The sequence below is a fragment of the Pseudonaja textilis genome, chromosome 1, assembly GCF_049901715.1.
Source record: "Pseudonaja textilis isolate UNSWEBS1 chromosome 1, rPseTex1.2, whole genome shotgun sequence".
In the NCBI taxonomy this organism is placed as follows: domain Eukaryota; kingdom Metazoa; phylum Chordata; class Lepidosauria; order Squamata; family Elapidae; genus Pseudonaja; species Pseudonaja textilis.
The window spans coordinates 60,645,300-60,665,084 of NC_141990.1; the positions used below are offsets into that span (position 1 = coordinate 60,645,300).

General features: G+C 43.4%; 1 long non-coding RNA gene across 1 annotated transcript in view; it reads right to left on the reverse strand.

Moving 5' to 3' along the window:
• Nucleotides 1-13,830: 13,830 nt before the first annotated feature.
• LOC148127635 (uncharacterized) overlaps nt 13,831-19,785 on the reverse strand; it is a 168,468-nt gene continuing 162,513 nt past the window's right edge. The window contains exon 8 of the long non-coding RNA XR_015743979.1: nt 13,831-14,060. This is a non-coding gene — a long non-coding RNA (uncharacterized LOC148127635). The remainder of the gene's footprint in view (nt 14,061-19,785) is intronic.

The window sequence follows — 19,785 nt, forward strand, 5'->3', positions numbered from 1 at the left end:
TCGGATGACACGGTGGACACTTTTTCTAGCGGCCTACTCATACAAACTTATCCACCGCCTGGGCAAAACTCTGTCCCACGCTGACGCACTCAGTCGCTGCCCCTTACCCGCTCCGGCTGAAGACCCAGCTCCTGTCAATGCCATTTTTGAAATCACCCAGTTGGACCTGCCCATCACCGCCCTTGACATCACCGCCAAAACCAAGGCAGACCAAACGCTCGCCCAGGTGCTCGACTGGGTGAGGAGGGGGTGGCCGGGAGGCAATGTTGATAACAAATTCGCACCCTTTAAGACTCACATGCAGGAGCTGTCCAGTTTGCAGGGTTGTCTACTGTGGGGCACTCGAGTGATCATTCCGACCTCGCTGCGTACCCGAGTCCTGGAGGCGTTGCACGAGGGACACCCGGCATTGTGAGAATGAAGGCGTTGGCACGCAGCTACGTGTGGTGGCCGGGTCTAGACGAGGACATTGTCAATTGGGTAAGTTCCTGCAGCATTTGCCAGGAATCCCGTCCTGCTCCCCCCATCGCCACCCCTACCAGATGGGAGAGCGCCAGCGCCCCTTGGTCTAGAATCCATATCGATCTGGCTGGCCCCGTGCATGGAAAGATGTTCCTAGTGGTCGTGGACGCTTATTCCAAGTGGATAGACGTGGCGCAGCTATCCACGACCACCACACTGGCAATCACCAACGTGTTAACGCGCCTGTTCGTTACCCATGGACTACCCGACTCCTTGGTCTCCGATAATGGCCCACAGTTCGCATCAGTAGAATTCAGCCGTTTTGCAGCCAACCTAGGCATTCGCCACATTTTAACAGCCCCATTTCACCCTGCGAGTAATGGGTTGGCTGAAAGGGCCGTCAGGACCACTAAAGAGGCCCTCGCTAGGTTTGGCAGAGATGACTGGCACCACAAACTCTCACGGTTCCTGATGAGCCAGCACTCAACCCCTGTGCAGTCACCAATAAGTCCCCAGCGGAACTTCTGATGGGCCGGCGCCTGAGGACTGTATTAGATAGACTGCACCCACAATACTGCCCTGACTCTCCCTCGCTTCCACTTCGGGGTTAGACATTTTATGTTACAGGAGCCGATATTCGCAAGGAATTTCGCTGGGGACCCACTTTGGATTCGGGCGAAGTCATCGCCGTCACCGGGCCGAGATCATATAGAGTCAGGCTGGAGGATGGTCGCGTCTGGAGGAGACACATAGACCAACTCAGAAGGCGCCTCAGCAACCTCGCAAACAAGAATCCAGAGTCTCCAGTCGAAGGGGAACCGTCCCATCCGCCACCCAGCCACATCGCACCCAGTGACCAGTCTGCGCCAGCGTCGTTCCGGTCAGCCCAAACCCGGACAACAGCGCCCAGAGAGTTGATCAACCGGATCCAACCCACGAGAGTTTGACTCCAGAAACCAACCCGGTGGTTTCCGAGGATGCCAGTCCAGAGAGAGTGTTGGCGACACTATGCCAGCTCAACCGTCACAGACTGATACCGAACAGTCAGACAATGTTCCCGAGTTGCGCCGCTCCGGGCCCCAACACAAACCCCCCATCTACCTCAAGGACTATGCGTGTTCGCATCTGGGGGGAAGGGGTGTTATGTCCTGAGGACTCAAGGAGTTCTCACTCAGGTCCACTCACTTGTGTGGGCGTTATTCCCCCCATTCCCATTGGTCGGTTCTCCCCAGCAGCCAGCTATAAAAGCAGGCTGCGGGGTCCAACTGGCTGCTGATTGCTGCGAGCCAGTTCCAGGCTTGGCAAGCACGGTCAGCCCTTTATTTGTAAATAAAGTACTGTTGCACTCATGCTCTGGTTCAGCCTCTCATTGCTCAAACTTAACACTTATAACCCTTGCAACATCCCCATGGTCACACAATCAAAATTTAGATGGTTGTTAACTGACACGTATTTATGCCCGTTGCAGTGTCCCGGGATCATGTGATCAGTTTTGTGACCTTTTGACAAGCAAAATCAATGGGAAAGCCGGCAACCGTGTTACTAATTTAACAACTGCAATGATTCATTTAACAGCTGTGGCAAGAACGGTCGTAAAATGGGGCAAAAATTCACTTAATACGGTAACTGTCTTGCTTAGCAACAGAAATTTTGAGCTCATTTGTGGTTGCTAAGTCAAGGACTACTCATACTAATGTTAATCGTACCTGATTTCCCCCAACAACGCTTAAACTCTCTTCCTAGAATTCAGTTGTCAACCCCCTCCTCCTCCTAATCTTTCTTTTGTAGAAGTGTCCTTCTTCTTAAAATTTGGCACTCTTACCTGGACACAATAACCTAAATAGAACCGGCTTGTGTCAGAATAAAGTCACACAGCTGCATCCTATGAGCAGAACAGTATGCTTTTGTTTTGCTACAGCTTTTTTAAAGCTCAAAATTTTTATTGTATTGTCCCTTTTTCCTTATGGGGCATTCCACTGCGGGACATTCCACTGTTTCTGCACTCAGAAACTTCACACATATATAGATAGAACTACACTGGATGGCATTGCCATGGGGAATGATATTCTTTCTTCTCCTGGACCGGTTGATCATCTGGATGACAGAACTTCCACAGCCCAGCAGTGAAGGGATGTTTCCATAAATTTTAAGCCTGGGGGACCAACAAACAAATCACTTTCTTCATTCAGCTCCCGACTGCCATTCTTCAGGTTCCTTTCCACCGGTAATTCAGTGACCTAGTGATGCTGCAAACTAATCCAGCATTAGTTTTGAAATTGTTACGTTGGAACAAGTTAGAATCCTTGGGACCAAGGAAGCCTCCAGTTTCTCACTGAAAATGATACTTGTGAATCTAGGGCATGTGGCATCAATAGCAACGGAGAAGAGTGAAGAGGCAGAGAATGAGAGGGGGAATGTGCCGGGAGGCACGCACACTTGGTTTTACTTGCACAAAAGCATCAAGGCCAGGTGCAGCCCTCAGTAAAGGGGATAAGCACATGCCATCATCGGTTTCACCCCCTGGCAGCTGATTTGGCCAGCACACAGAAGCCTCAGATGACTTTGCCTTTGCTTGCCAGCAAAGCCATTTCAAGAAAGAGATGTGTGTCGTTTAACACCGGTATACATTACTAACTGCACGTACATGCCTCCAACTCAAGACCGTTTTGGCTGCAGTTTGCATCATGGCTTTTCCAACTACATCGTTTCCTCTGCTTCTTATCTGACGGGCAGCAATATGCAGTTTGCCTCCTGCCTCGTGCTATGTCACCCCCAAATTTCCCAGGATGTGATGAAGGGAGACAGCTGTCTGTCTGGAGAGAGAGAGATGCTCAGGCCATCACGACACTGAAATCTCTGCCAAGTCCATGCTTTCCTCCTGCTTGCCTTTGTCTGATCCCGAAAGGGAGGAGAAGGAGACAAGCTTGTCATCCTAAAAGGAAGCACTTTCTCTGGGGAGCAGCTGGGCTGGCCTTGGCCAGGTGTGTCACATGTCTTGGAACAACCTCACGCTTGGCACTCAAAGAACCCACATAGGCTCTGGTGGAAACCTGAACAGTCCATTTAGTCATTAAATTCTGACAGCAGTTCTGGCCTGAACACATTCATTGTCTCTCTTTCTATGCTTTTGCTGTTGTGAGGGCAATGAAATAATGCATTTGCTGGCAGCTGTGACATGGTGACTTTGGAAAGGCTACAGTTCTTACAAAAGAATCCAAAATCTGGGGCAGATATGTTGAATCCATAATTTTTGTTCCAAAGAGCTGTGGCACACACAGAGCAAGCACATTAGGACAGTTGATAGCCATAAATTACAAGCTGGCAAAGGACAAGGTGGAGATCAAGGATGAAGTAGAGATCACCCTGGTAGATTTTGGCTGGGGGTTCCAAGCCTGGATTTAAAATGGACTGGAGCCCACCATCCTTCTACACAAAAATCTCTGTGTTATGTAAATCAGCCTTCCTCCCTTCACTAGCCTTTTCTTTGAGAGACCTGGAGTCCCCACAATTTCCTTTCCCTAGTTGGGATTAATTGTGTTCATTAGGCTTAATCATTTAGAAAGATTTGGGAGGTCATTTTGTTACTGCTAAGGCTAACTCAGAAATCTTTGGGGATGGATTGTGTAGATCATATTAACCTCTGACCTCTGTTAACTTCTCGAATGCATCATCAGGCCTGCCCTTCAAACTGCTACACTCTCAGATGATAGCCATTATGCCTATTGTGCAAACAGCACTGGGTAGCATTTCTGAGGGTTCCTGCATAACCATCCTGCAGTTTCTCTGAATAAAGTGCTTGAATTAATAACACTCCTTTTCAGGGTATGTGACAGGATTAACAGGAGGTGGAATAGTAAAAAAGGATTTTTCAAGCCATCTGAAACACCAGCAAATGAGGCAGGGTTTCTCAGCCTTGGCAACTTTTAAGTTGTGTGGACTTCATCTCCCATGGTGGCATGCCAGCTGGGGAATTCTGGGAGTTGAAGTCTACGCACCTTAAAGTTGCCAAATTTTTAAAACATGTCCTTTGCACAAAGGACGACTTTATGGTAATCGAGCAGTCCCCATAGCATAGACCAGTGATGGCTAATCTTTTTCTGGATGAAATGGCAAAAGTGTGTGTGTGCATGTGTGATTGTGTGTGTGTGTGCGTGACCTTCCCCCCAAATGCAATGTGTGTGCCCCACTCTGCACATACACCCCACCCCATGCACCTGCTCTGCCCCCACACATGTGTGCACACCGCCCCCACATGTGCCCCACCCCCTATGCATGTGCAGCAAAGATCCAATGACCAGCTGGCCATTGGGAGGCACGCACACATGTGTGGTGGAGCTGAACTAGGGTGATGGCTCACGTGCCCACCGAGAGGGCGCTGCATGGTACCTGTGGCACGCCTGTCTGCCATCACGGGCATAGACCATTGCTGCTTCTCTGGCTCCTGCTATCTGTCAACTAGAAGTGACTGTCTCGTTCTACCTTCGTGGTAAGGCTGGCCCATATGGATTTTTGCCATCTGCTAAAAATCTATATACAAGTGAGTCCAATACATTTTGAAATGGATACAGTTTAAATGGGCAGCAAAGCGATTTCATTTTACTCCGAAGAGTCTCCTGTGTCCTCACACACGCTACACCTGCAGATTTTCCTCTTCCTCTGTATCTCAGAAGTTCATACTTGAAAATTGCTTGCCTGTTTTGGGAGCTGCTTCTTTTTTCTTCACCCCTTTTGCTTTTTAGTACAAGACCAAGGAAATTTGCTACCTCGGAGATTGTGGCGTGATGCAAACATTGTTTTCCATATATGTTCCCACTGTCTCTGTGTACAAATATACAAAAATAAATACAGTCAAGGAAGAAGGTCACAGGCTCATCTGTTCAGATGCTCCAAGATGATTGGTCAGAAAGAGCAAAGAGAGATGGCCAATGCCAGCTAACCTTTATGGGCTGTTGCTGCATCACCTGCCCTCCAAATAGCTTTCAGCTTCCCATGCCAAGACTAGCAGATCCTTGATAAACAGTTTATAAATAGCTACCCCAAGCAAAGACGTCACCCCTCTCTCTCTTCGGGCATCCTATTTTTGCAGCTCGTGGCTGTGTTTGTATTCCAGGGCCTTTGCCAGCTTTCTATCACTCATGTCATTCTCCTTCCCAGGAGAGGGAGAGGGAGAGAGGGATGAGAGGGAGCAGAGAGGAAAGCAATCCCCCGCAGAAGAAAGAAGCCCCTACCTTTTTATTTTTTGGCTGGTGTTGAGCAGAGCAAGGCTGAAATATTGCAGAAGTAGGTCCAGGAAATATGCGAAGCTGGACAGGTCAGTAGGTATGCCGAATCTAGTGAAATGAAGGACCAGGGGTGACATGATAGCAGTCTTCCAATAGTTGAGGGGATGCCACAAAGAAGAGGGAGGTCAACAACCTGTTCTCCAGAAGTACCAGAAGGCAGGACAAGAAGACATGGATGGAAACTAATCAAGGAAAGAAGCTACTTAGAACTAAGGACAAATTTCCTGACTGTGGGAACAATCAACCAGTGGAACTTGCTTGCCTTCAGAAGTTGTGGGTGTTCCATCACTGGAGGCTTTTAAAAAGAGGCTGGACAGCCATTTGTCTGAAATGGTAAAGGGCAGGACTGTCAAATTAGCAGCCTGCGGGCCGGATACGGCCCATGTGGGCCCCGCTCACCCAGACTCTGCAAAGGCAAAAAACATCCTGATATGGGCCCATGATACAGCCCATGATGCTATTGGTCTTGGGCCGTGATAGTGAACCTATGGCACGCATGCCGGAAGTGGCACACAGAGCCATTTGTGCTGGCATGCAATCCCCCAGAGGTGGGATTCAATTTTTTTAACAACCAGCTCTGTGGGTGTGGCTTAGTTGGTGGGCATGGCTTGGTGGTCATGTGACTGGGTGGACATGGCTTGGTGGTCATGTTATTGGCTGGGCGTGGCCAACTCAACATCACTCACATTGAGGCACGCATCTCCTCGCCTGGCCTGTCATAATGGTGGGGATGCTGCAATAATTGTAACTGTGAAAAATGGTCATAAGTCACTTTTTTCAGAGCCACTGTAACTTTGAATGGTCACTCCACACAAGCAAAGTACCAACAAAGGAGGAGAAAAAAACTCCAGAGACATTCCTGAGACAGGAAGTCTAGTCCTGCCAAGAATGAAATAAGGGTTAATGGAGAAGCAGTTTCTGTAAGCAACACCAGAATGTTTCCTTTCTGCCTTCCTTACAGGATTAGGCCAGCAATTTCTTCTAACAACCAGTCCTCCGAACTGCTTAGAATGTTAACAACTGGTTCTAGAGAATAGGTGCGAACTGGTAGAATCCCACCCCTGGGTTACCCGGAAGGGCCCCACTGTGCATGCGCATGTGCCACCCGCCCGCCAGTTGGTTGTTGGGTATCTGGCATGCATGTATGGGGGGCAGGGGTGTGTGGGAGAGGCGTGCACATGTGCAGAGATGCATGGGGGGCACGGTGTGTGTGTGTCGCATGCATGCGCAGAGACACACAGCATGAGGAGGGGTCTCATGTGCATGCACAGAGATCCATGGTGTGCAGGGGGGTCTCGTGCGCATGCACAGGGGGCATGACCCCCCCCGTGCGCATTGCCTTCTGGGTGTTGGCACGTGAGAATTTTCAGCACGGGAGCTCAAAAAGATTATCCACCACTGGTATAGGGTCTTCTGCTAGAGCAAGCGGTTGGATTAGAAGACCTCCAACTTTGATGTTGTTTTAATTGTTTGGTTGGATATAGGAGGAAATGTGCTGCCCTCACTGCTATGAACAAAGCGGAATGGCCTGGAAAAGTCACAGGAAAGCGGAAGGAATGCAGATTTTTAGCTCAAAGAGAACTGGGGAGAGAGAGTCAGACAGTAACAAATTTGGTCTGCCCTGGAATATTGACAGCTTCTGAGCTTCATTTAAGGAAGGGGTAAGCAAATGGGGCTCCCTAAAACCTGTGGACATCAATTCTTAAAATTGCTAAGCAAGCCATGCTGACCTAGATGCCCACCTCTGATTTAAGACTTTTTGCAGAAAGCTTATGAAATTTTCATAGAGGGGTTATTACTGCTTTTTTGCATAACTAGAATCAGATTTTATTTTCCTGATCAATTTTTATTCCTTATAAGGACAGCCAATATAGTGAAAAAAATATGATTAATGAGAAAGGAGAATACAATGATGCTTTCCTCTCCCTGCTGTGCCTCCTCCTCCTGAAGGTGGCTAAAATTTGCAAATTCAGACAGTTTTTGCCTGCTTCAGTTCTGTTTAACAAGGCTAGGCTCCTACTATTCTATTACCAGAGAACAAAGCTCATTGAACGTAACTGGTTTCAATCAGAATAGGCTGCATGTATAGAACTATGCAAAATAAACCAAATTGTATTGAAATCTATCAATGTTTTCTACAGAAAAAAAAAGTGATTCCATAGATGGTTTTCTAAGGGCTAGGGAGAAAAATGAACCAGAAAAAAAGTGGGTGGGAATTGAAAGAATTTGCTACTACTTTATTTGATTTGTTGTTTTGATTCATTGTAAGGAGGCTGCAATCTTACACCTGCTTATCTGGGAATCAGCCATGTTGAATCAAGTGTGACCCACTTGGGTTATAAGCATGTAGAAGAGCAGCTAATTAATCACTGTAACAATGCATATCCCCACAAGGGGTCTCCAGCCAGCCTCTGAGACGATTAGTTCAAGTGGACCAAAATGGAGAATACCTTTTCCTTAGATCAAAGCCCACTTGAAGGCTAATTTAAAAGAGACTTTTTTTTGTTACTACCCACTTTAAATTAGAATGTGGTCTTCTAAGCTTTAGGCTGCAAAGGGCTATAATCAAAGCAAAATGAAGTTGACTCGAAGAAACTAGCTGGATATTTTGCTTTAAGCAGGAGTGGGATCCGACCGATGTAACTACCGGTTCGGTGATTTACGTTTTATGTAATACGTGAGGTGTGCAAGCAAAGTATGCTTTACTTCAGTTGAGGATGCTTTGCACAACTGAGTTTATGCAACTCACCTTTGTGAAGACAGGATAGTGTTGCAACTGGCCTCATCAAGGCATTTTATGGCCTCGAAAGATTGACCAACATTCAGTAGCCATAAGAGGCTTTTGTGCATTTATTCTGGATGAATAGCTTCCAATAGATGATGAAGAGTCAAAAGAAGGATTCTGGGTATGCATGTGTTCATGTGCAGAAACTGCTTTCTGATACTAGAACTGTTGCGCAAAAGGTTCGGACTGACATAAAGAGACTGTGACTATTGCATTATACATCCTTGCAAAGTAGCTTTGACGAGGTACCCTGTGTGTCATCATCATTTTAGTCATTGACTATCCACTGCAAGATGAAGGCCTTTTCTGCATGTTTCCAACCAATACATTACTGAGCTTTCTTTTGCCAGTTGGGCCCATCATACTTGCTGATATCCTCCATCCATCTTGTTTTAGGTCTCTTCTGTGGACGCTTTTTATCAAGTGGGATCCATTCTATGGCTGGCTCGGTCTACCTGCCATCAGTTCTTCTTGCTATGTGACCAGCCCATTTCCATTTGAATTCTTTTGTTCTCTTGATGATCTCATATACTTTCATTTGTTTTCTATTCCATGTACAAGTCTTTCTATCTAGTCTTGGCATGCTGAGCATGTATCTTTTCATGGCTCTTTGTACCTGTAGTTTTTTTTAATTGATTGTCAGGTTGGTATACATGTTTCACTATCTTATGATAGAACAGGTAGCACACACTGATCAAAAACTTTTCAGGCATAAAGGGAGATTGTTCTCACCATATGTGTATCCTCATTAAAGCCGAATATTTCCTCAAAGTATTGCATAGCTCTTAAAATACATTTGGATTGGGGAAATCATATCCCTATTTCTGATTCTGAAATGTTGGCAGGTATGCCATTTCTTTGTAAAAATTACAGTTAAAAGAATATTTTTCAGTGATGTGGCTAGGAACTAGCCTCTGCTTTTCATAATATGTCATATTAATGATCTTCTCAGTTCGCCTTTTTATCACATTTTTTAAATAAATTGTTTCCTTACCATTCCTTTAGCTGTGTGTCCTTTTCTTATCACATGATTTTAATTTATAGGTAGTGCTTGACTTACAACAGTTCATTTAGTGACTGAACTTAATGGCACTGGGAATGGCACTTATGACCATTTTTCACACTTATGACCATTGCAGCCTCTCCATGGTCACATGATCAAAATTCAGATGCTTGGCAATGACTCTTATTTATGACAGTTGCAAGGTTCATGTCCCAGGTTCATGTATAGAGGTGGTATTCAGCAGATTCTGACCAGTTCTGGAGAACCTGTTGCAGAAATTTTTAGTAGTTCAGAGAACCGATAGTGGACATTTTGAATAGTTCAGAATACCACCTCTGATTGGTCCTGCCCCATCTATTCTCTGCCTCCCAAGTCCCAGCTGATTGGCTGGGTCTTCTTTTGTTGCTCTGCACAGGAGAACGGAGCTATAAAGTATGTTAGTGGAGTGGAGAGGGAATGGGATTTTACAGTATCCTTCCCCTGGAGTGGGATGGGAATGGAGATTTTACAGTATCCGTTCCCTGCCATGCCCACCAATCCAAGCCACACCCACCAAGCCACGCCCACAGATCCGGTAGTAAAATTTTTTGAATCCCACCACTGGTCATATGATCACCTTTTGACACTAACGTCAATGGGGAAACCAGATTCACTTAACAACTGCATAACTAACTTAACAACTGCAGTGATTCATGTAACATCTATGGCAAAAAAGGTTGTAACGTGGGGCAAAATTCATTTAACAAATATCTTGCTTAGCATCAGAAATTTGGGGCTCAATTGAGGTCGTAAGTCGAGGACAATTTGCATATCTTATTCCTTCTCTACTTAATGGTGCCTACCTAATCAGAGACAATGTGATGGCTAAATATGTATGTAGGTTTTCTGAGACTCTGAGCAATTTTCAAATGCCGGGAAGAAAATAAAATTTTGAAAAACTCAGTGATAGGGAGTGTATAATTGTAAATTATTTTCAGCAATGAATATTTTGTGAATGTGCAAGTCACTATATTTTTATATAAGTTTCTTTATCTATTCTTATTTGACAAGGCAACCTATACTTCCTAACATCAAATCATGTATAGAGCCATGTTCTCCTTATGCAGAGGTGGTATTCTACCGGTTTAGACCGGTTCTATAAAACTGGTTGTTTTGATTCTGCATCGTTTGGAGAACCAGCAAATCATGCCCCTGGCTAGCCCTGTCCCTCTCCACCCACCCCTCCCCTCCCCACCCAGTCAGTCCTCAAAGTATTTCTTCCCTTCCCAACAATCAGCTGTTTAGATGATCAGCTGTGCCGGGATCCCCCTTGCTGTCTTACTGCTTCGACCTGGAGGCTTCCCTGAGGCCCAGGAGGCAAAAAGGGCATGTGAGGGGGGCGTGGGGGGTGGCAGGAGGCGCTGTACCCCCCATGGTCCATTTTTTTGCCTTCCTGGGCCCCAAGCGAAGCTTCCTGAGAGCAAAAATGCCCCGTAGAAAGCTTCCCTGAGGCCCAGGAGATCCAAAAATGGAGTGCTCCATTTTTTTTGCCTTCCTGGGCCCCAGGGAAGCCTCCTGGGGGCAAAAATGCCCCCCTAGTAGGCTTCCCTGTGGGCCAGGAGGCAAAAAATCTGGGGGGTGGGAGTTGCTGAAAAAAAAGAAGCCACACCCACACAGCCACATGGCCCTGCCCACCTTGCCACACCCATAGAACTGGTTGTTAAAAAATTTGAATCCCACCTCTGTCCTTATGAGAACATACATTGATAAGTATATTTGGGCCCTTCAAATACAGGCGATGTTTACAAGCTAGGAGCAGATCTGTGTTCTGAAACATGTAACCATAGACTTTGGTTGAGACCATAATTCTACTTTTTCATCTAAAAGAAATGGGAGATATCCTTTTTGTATGATCACCACCAACACTGGGGTGCAGATGAAAGAAATCCTTCAAAGTTAATGTGCCTCATGATCAATTCATACAACTACTTCAGCACATTATCAGGTGGATGGTGGAGACTGTTGTATAAAGGGAACTTACATGGAATTCTCTATTCATTTCACCACAACAAATGATTGCTTCATTTCTTTTCGACACAAATTTGAAAGGTTGACAAGTGTTATGAACCATGATTGTTGTATTTATGGTGGCAAGCAAGCAAGCACTTTGGTATGACTAACAATTGCAGTGAGTCCACTAACTTGCATTGTAGCATGCCAGAGTGGTTTTAGTCCTAGAATTCTTTGAAGAGTACAACTGGCCTGAGGAAAAAATAAACATAAAACTGTTTCCTGTGCCTTTCAGTTAATGCTATACAGAATTAGAGATTAGAAGCAGGAAAAGGCAGCTCCTCTGCATTTTTCTTCTGGAAGTGATTTAAGAACACCAGAAGATTGCATTTTACTCAGAATTTGATCTCATCTAGTTTGTTGCTATCCATTTTGGGGATATGCAACCTATGGCAGTCTAGATGTTGCTGATGTACAGGTAATCCTCGACTTATGATCACAGTTGAGGGCCAAATTTCTGTTGCTAAATAAGACATTTGTTAAGTGAGTTTTTTGCCCCATTTTATGACCTTTCTTGTCCCGTTTTTTAAGTGAATCACTGTTAAAACCTAATGCAACCCTAAGTTGCATTAACAGAGGGATACAATCAAGATAAGTGAGGTACTAATACCACTCTATAAAGTCTTAGTAAGACCACATCTAGAGTACTGCATCCAGTTTTGTTCACCACATTATAAAAAAGATGTTGAAACTCTAGAAAAAAATAAAGAGAAGAGCAACCAGGATGATTAGGGGACTGGAGACTAAGGCATACGAAGAACAGTTACAGGAACTGGGCTTGGCTAATCTAGTAAAGAGAAGGACCAGGGGAGACATGATAGCAATCTTTCAATATTTGAGGGGCTGCCACAAAGAGGAAGGGGTCAAGGTATTTTCTAAAGCGCCTGTAGGCCAGACAAGAAATAATATATAGAAATTGAACAAGAAGAGATTTAACCTGGAAATAAGGAGAAACTTTCTGACAGTGAGAACAACCAACCAATGGAACAGCTTGCCCTTGGAAATTGTGGAAGCTCCATCACCTGAGACTTTCAAGAAGAGATAGGACTGCCATTTGTCAGAAATGGTGTAGGGACTCCCGCTTGGGTGCGGGGTTGGACTAAATGACCTATAAGGTCCCTTCCAACTCCGATTATCTGTATCATTGTTAAGTTAGGAACATAGTTGTTAAGTGAATCTGGCTTCCCCATTGACTTTGCTCGTCAGAAGCTCACAAAAGGAGCTCACTTGACCATGTAGACTGAAACGCATAAGTAGTCGGTTGCCAAGCCTCTGAATTTTCATCAAGTGACTGGCTGCAATGGCTGTAAGTATGAAAAAATGAACATAAGTTACTTTTTCCAGTGCTGTTCTAATTTTGAACAGTCATTAAATGAATTGTTGTGAGTCGAGGACTACCTGTACGCATCCTACAGAGGCATAGCTCATAGGGAAGAATGTTGCAAGTTGTAATCCAGCGTCCGTCCCAAGGAAGATGTGCCAATAGTCAAGAAAGTTTTGGGTGACAACTCCTATAATCTGACCACTGGCTTGATTGGCTAGAGGTCTATGGTAGTTATTTTAAAACATCATTAAACATTGCCTAGTCTTCCTTTCATTGACAAACAACAGTTTCCTAAGGTTTCAGTCTAGCATTTTCTTCGCATAAGATAGGAGTAAAAGCTGTCACTTTCTCTTTTGTCTGAATGGTATGTGCTCTACGAATAAGCACCATAGTGCTTTGCCTGCTTGTTTTGCGGTAAAGCAATTGTCCTGAAGCTCTACGACTGCGCAGAAATGAATAAGCTCACCCCAAAGTTAAAAGATAAGGAAGACTCAAAATATTTTACAGTTTGGGAAAACTGGTACAATTGGATAAAGGATAGAAACCTGTGAGTAAAGAGATAGGCAAGGGAAAATATGAAGAGGTCATGATAGAGTATATACTAGATATAGGAACTAAGTATTGGAAAACTGTTTGATTAAAACACACTGTTTAAGCAATTAGAAATGTTTATGTTTTTATGTTTATTGGTTATGCATAACTTTTTGGTTTCACATTTTACAAAATGTTTTGTATTATGTATATATATTTTTAATGTTTAATAAAGTTTATTTTTAACATTAAAAAAAAAGAAAAGAAAAAAAGATAGGAGTTCAAGCTGTCACTTTCTCTTTTGTCTGGATAGTATGTGCTCTACAAATAAGTACCACGGTGCTTTGCCTGCTTGTTTTTCAGTAAAGCATTTGTCCGGACAAAAGCTAGTGTGGGGGTAGTGACAGAGTCAGTCTACACGGAACTAGAAGAACTGGAGGACCCCCCCCCCCACAGGAGGTGTGGGGGGTAAAGCGCTATCTAGAAATGAGTATTGTATGGAGAGTTGGCACCAAGTCTCTGGAGAGTGAGGTGGGTGTTCATGTGTGCCAAGAAACTTTGGGGCCAGTGCTGTGTGATTGCTGTGCCATATCTCTCCATCAGAAAGACGATTGTATTTCAGTGCTGGGAAAAGGAAAAAAAAATATATCAGAGGTGGTGGCGATCGTTCTTTGAGCGTAAACCACTCTGACATGGTGATCCTTGGAGAGCATTTGATGTTCTGCTGCCAGGTGCAGCAACCAGCTAAGGGTAATTAGAGTGGAAATGAAACCAAAAAGGCATCCCCTTTAATGGTCACTGGACTGGTTGCTTTCTCGAGCTGGCCGTTCTCCAGAATCAGAAGGTTATTAGAGTTCTTATTTCTATTGTCCTTGGAACGGATTCTTTAAAGCCATCTGTGCGGCGCCCAGGAGGCGTTCTTTGATCTGATTTGTGAGAAGGCCTTTGCCGCATTACCTTCTGCTTCATTAACACCTCTCCACCTCCTATTAATTAATGCAATAGTAAAACGATGAGTGTTACTGACACTAGCTGAAGCCTTCACTCTGAATCTTCTTGCACTGATCTCAGCCAGGAGATTGCCTGAATGAAGAAGTACACGTGAGACTGTAAAAGGGAAAAAGAGGCAGGATCTGTTATGGGGCTGAGGAGCCTGGAGCTCTGGGTAACATGGGATTTTTTTAGGACCACAAAAGTCACAGATTCACAAGGTGGTTTTGTTCCTTACTGTTAAAATGAGCAATAAAACAAGGTGCTAAAATTAAAGAGGCATAAAGAAGAAATTCAAAAAGTAGTTATACACAAGTTCTTATGTTATTGCAGGCAAGCCTTTCTTGTTTGATCTCTTTACATGCCCATGCACATACAGGTAGTCTTTGACATGGCCATAACTGAGCCCAACATTTATGTTGCTAAGTGAGCAGAATGCACCAAGCACTCTTCATTTCAACCCCGAGCTACAAATATTCTCCTTTATTGATGTGAAATATATATTACTCCACTTCAAAATGTACTCACTAACCCCATTCTATGTGTAAACCTTCCATTCTTTTGAGAGAATGTCTAGGCATCTGTAGATATCAGGAGTGACATGTCATGGTCTTCAAATGCAGGGGTCGTGGCTGACTTTCCTCCAGTCAAGATCCATTGGGAATTTGTCTCCCCTTTGTACCTCCAAGAGCCAATAGGACGAGTGTAATTATATTATTGGGAGGAATAGGGCCATTTAAAACTTTTTAATTTTTTGGTAGGATTAATACAAATTCATTCTGATAGAAGCTCAAGTGGCATACATTGTGCTTCTTCCACCAGTTTTTCCCCACAACAAGGAAAGATTGTTGAAGCAGATTAAGCTGAAGCTGACCAGCCCAAAGTCATTTGCTAAGTTTTCAGGACTGAGGGAAAACATGAATTCAGGTTTCCTCCCTCTGGATCTTAACCATGGTTAGAAAATTATTTTTTTTAAAGTCACATTTAAAATTGCCATGGTTTGTGCTCAGATTTCAGCAGCAAGACTGTGAAAGTGTTGAAAGTGCCAAAAAGTATTTTTGTGGTTGCATATGACCCACAATCTCCCCACTGCTCTAATATAGCTTCCTCAACTGTTTAAAATCCTTCCCAAGAGAGAAATAAGTATGAAGGTGTTATCTCAATAATCTTGTGGTACTTTAGTTTCAGCTGAGAATTTCACAATTCTGCCAACTATGCATGTTTGCTCAGATAAAACGGCCGTTGCCAGGGAAAGTTACTTTTATCCATTACTTATTTTAATTTATTTTTTACAAGGGTTTTTTTTTTCAAGGGAGACAAAAGATGTTTCACAAAGCCAAAATACAATAAATAACATTTGGATACAGTAATAGAAGCGGGGTGGGGGGTGGGGGGTGGTGGGGGGAGAGAAAACAGAACTTCCAGGGCCGGAGGAGAAAAGAGGTAAAGGCTTTTAGGCTTTCGGCCAACAGCTATTCTTGACTAAGATGCATATGATCTACATATCTCAAGCATAAACTTTGTGGCCAGCGACTAATTTCCTAGTGTTTGAACCAGAGGTCTCCAAACTTGGCAACTTTAAGACTTTCGGACTTTAGCTCCCAGAATTCTGAGAGTTGAAGTTCACAAGTCTTAAAGTTGTCAAGTTTGGGGATCCCTGGAAGTTTGAACTACTCTAGCAAATTTGTCTGCTTTGAATATATATACTGTATATACCTTCAGGTCAGTTTTGATTCCTGGTGACTGCCTGGTCTAGTCTCAGCAGTTTTCTTAGAAAGGTTTTTGGGAAGTGGTTGGCCATGGCCTGCTTCCTAGGAAGCATGGCCTGATTCCTGACAGAGTGATTGGCTCAAAGTCGCTCAGCTGGCTTTGTGCTGAGGGAAGACCCCCTTCTCTTAGAAGAATGGAATATTTTGAGCAATATTGAAAAGGCAGAATATTATATTTCCCTGGGTGAGAAACACGCTCTTTGAAAGCAGCCTCCGCCTTTCTTAATTGCCCCAGCAGATATTTTTTTGCCCATTAAGACAGACCGAGCCATCCTATCTACAAAACAAAATACCTTCAGCTCCAGGGTGAAGGGATTAAGACATGACCTTTCAGGACATAATAGGATTACCCCACTAAAACACAGAGCTCAACTACATTGCGCAATCTCCTAAGGACATTGCATGACCCTCAGAAACTTCAGCTAAACTTCTCAGACAACCTACAGAGCCAGCTATGACCCCTGCATAGCCCCATGGGAGTCTGACAACAGCCAATAGAATACATGTTCTTTCACAGGAAGCTCAAGTTCAAAGCCCAAGAGAAAGTATAACCCCCTCCTCTCAACTCCATGTGGCCATCTGCCCAGGACTCATGCTTGGTGGTTCTGCTTCACTATTAAACCATCTTTCCAAAAATATGGAAATATGATGAAGTATATTGATGGCTATTTGTGAAGTTGGAATGAACTAAAAGTAGACTTACCTATGCATCTCTGCATTTTGTATGGGTCTATTTGCCTAATTCTGCAATAATGATGATAATGGCAATAGCAGTTTTAGGTTTGCAATTTATATTTCTAGCACAGTCTCCTAAATCTTTTAAACTTAGAACAAAGCTGTGAACAAATTATTCATATGATTGCATCTCCAGTTCCCATCTCTTTCCACCAACATCTGTTTCAATTTTCAATTAATATAGTAAATTGGGAACATTGTGTTTGTTTTAACACAATGGGATTCCTTAATTCCAAGTTTTCGTGATTATTTTCCTAATAGCTAATTTTATATGCTAGGCATTAGAAATGTTTTAAGGTGCTAGGTGCCAAACAAACAAACAAGACAGCAACCCTCATAAGAGCTCAGTGTTCTTACTGCAGAATCTGGCAGCATTATTGTCTGAAGTGAAACATCAATTAAATTTCATCCCAGTTTTTATCCAGTTATTTTTTCCTTCAATTTGCACTATGCAGAGACACCAAATAATTTTCCACATTTTATCCTATAGTGTCTTCTTGCCATAAAAAGTAAGAATTCTAATTTGTAACAGTATATCTATACTGAGAAGAATTAGAATTCTTACTTTGGAAATATTGAAAAAGTGTTGAATATTCTTAACTTATTTTCAGTATATCACAACGTTTTTTAAGAATATCACCTGATATCACCACCAACATCAGGAAACATCCACTATTCTCTAGGTCTGGACTGGAGGTGACTTCTGACAGATGACTAGAGGTGTCATTTGCCAAATTACATTCTAGTCTGGCCTTAAATACGAAGTCAGCTGGGTGACCTTAGGCCAATCACTTCCACTCAGCCCTAGGAAAGAGAGAATGGCAAATCACTTTCAAAACATTGCCAAGAAATCTGCAGGGACTAGTCCCAGCAGTCACCAGGAATCAACACTGTCTTAAAGGAACTGCAATAAAAGAAGACTTACACTATATATAATCCCCATATATAATCCTTGCAGCTATTGAACATACTGTCCCAATGCCCTTAAGCTGCACAAGCAACTAAACCATGCATATCACTATCCCAGCTTGGTGCATTGTATGCTGCTAGTGTTTACAAAAATAGTGGAATAGCTATTAGCATAGTTTTTTTGGCTACATGCTCTGAAACTATCACCACACTTTCTGACATGCTCCAAAGTATATGAATAGGGCAATATTTGGAAGCTCTCCTTATATGCTTAGTGTTAATAGATAATGGACTTCCAGTAAGGGCACAATGAATTGAAGATGCCCCTGAAGGGCTGACTTTATGACTGAAATTTCCCATGAAATGTCTCAGAAGAAAAGAGACACCAGGAGATCGCTCACATATGCTCCATACAGCAGCTCCTCATAAGAGAAGCTAGAAGGTGTCTTGGTTATTTCCATCTCTCTCCCCCTCCCTCCTCCCCCTCCCTTTCCTCTCCTCTCCTCTCCTCTCCTCTCCTCTCCTCTCCTCTCCTCTTTCCACTTCTCTGGCTCCCAGGTTGCCATAGCCTTCTTGAGGTTTAAGTATTTTAGTGTTAATCAGGGCATGGAGGACAGCTATTTCCCTGATACTTTTTATTTTTGCTTTTCCTTAATATGCCCCATCATGTATATCTGTGATGGAACTGAAGGAAGAGATGGGGGGACGCTACTAATAGTGCAGGGATGGGCCAACATATTCCAGAGAGGATCCTAAAACAAGTGATTGCACAGTCCTGAACTGGATGGAGGAGGAAGGAAAAAGTTTGGGGGTAGTCACACCCTTGAATCTCCAAGAAGAATTTCTAATAGGTTAGTTAGTAAGATACAGCTTTAGTCTGGCAAGAATGCGCCTATTAGATGAAAGCAAATAAAGAACTGGACTTGATTGGATCTCACTATGTTTTCTTTGGGCTTAGGACTGACACTGTCTGAAGGGACTAGTGATTCATGAAGCTTTGCTCCTGGCTAATGAGATACCAGACACTTTCTGGAAGGAATAAGCAGAGGGTCTGTATTCCCACAAATGAGTGGGAAAAAGTGATCACTTGACCTGCTGGAATTATTGGAAAGAAGAATCCCTTGAGTCAATGGCTGATTGTGTTACACATATTGTGGGAAGTGGATCATTTCATTGACGTCAGATAGAACAATCCTTAACCAATCAGATGGTCATTTGAGAGAGATTAGATTAAAGCTGAACTCTCTCTCTCTCTCTCTCTCCATTATCTCTCCACCTTTGGAAACAGTCTTCCCTGGGATCTTACTGATGTACACAGAAGGCCCAATAGTTATACCCCCATCCTTTCTGGTCAATTCTAAGATGGTATTTTATGGATGGATCAAAATTGGCATAGAATTTTCTCGATATAGAGCTCTTTCAGTCCTTGAACAAGTGATACCTAAATTGCTCCTGAACTACACCAGTCTTAAAATAGCATCACTAATTTTCCACTCATTGTTTTCATGGTGGTGAGTTTCAAGGGACTGGTGGGTTTTCTGGGAATGGCAGTTTTCAGATTAGAATAGAATAGAATAGAATAGAATAGAATAGAATAGAATACTTTATTGGCCAAGTGTGATTGGACACACAAGGAATTTGTCTTGGTGTAAATACTCTCAGTATACATAAAGAAAAGGTACCTTCGTTAAGAATCAAGAATCATAACATACAACACTTAATAGTCATAGGGTACAATCAACAATCAAATCATACTAGGAAACAGTCAATATAAATCATACGGATACAAGCAACAAAGTTACAGTCCTACAGTCACAAGTGGGAGGGGATAGGTGATAAGGAGTGATGAGAAGATTAACAGTAATAGTAGTGTACATTTTGTAAATAGTTGAACAATGTTGAGGGAATTATTTGTTTAGCAGAGTGATGGTTTTCGGGAAAAAACT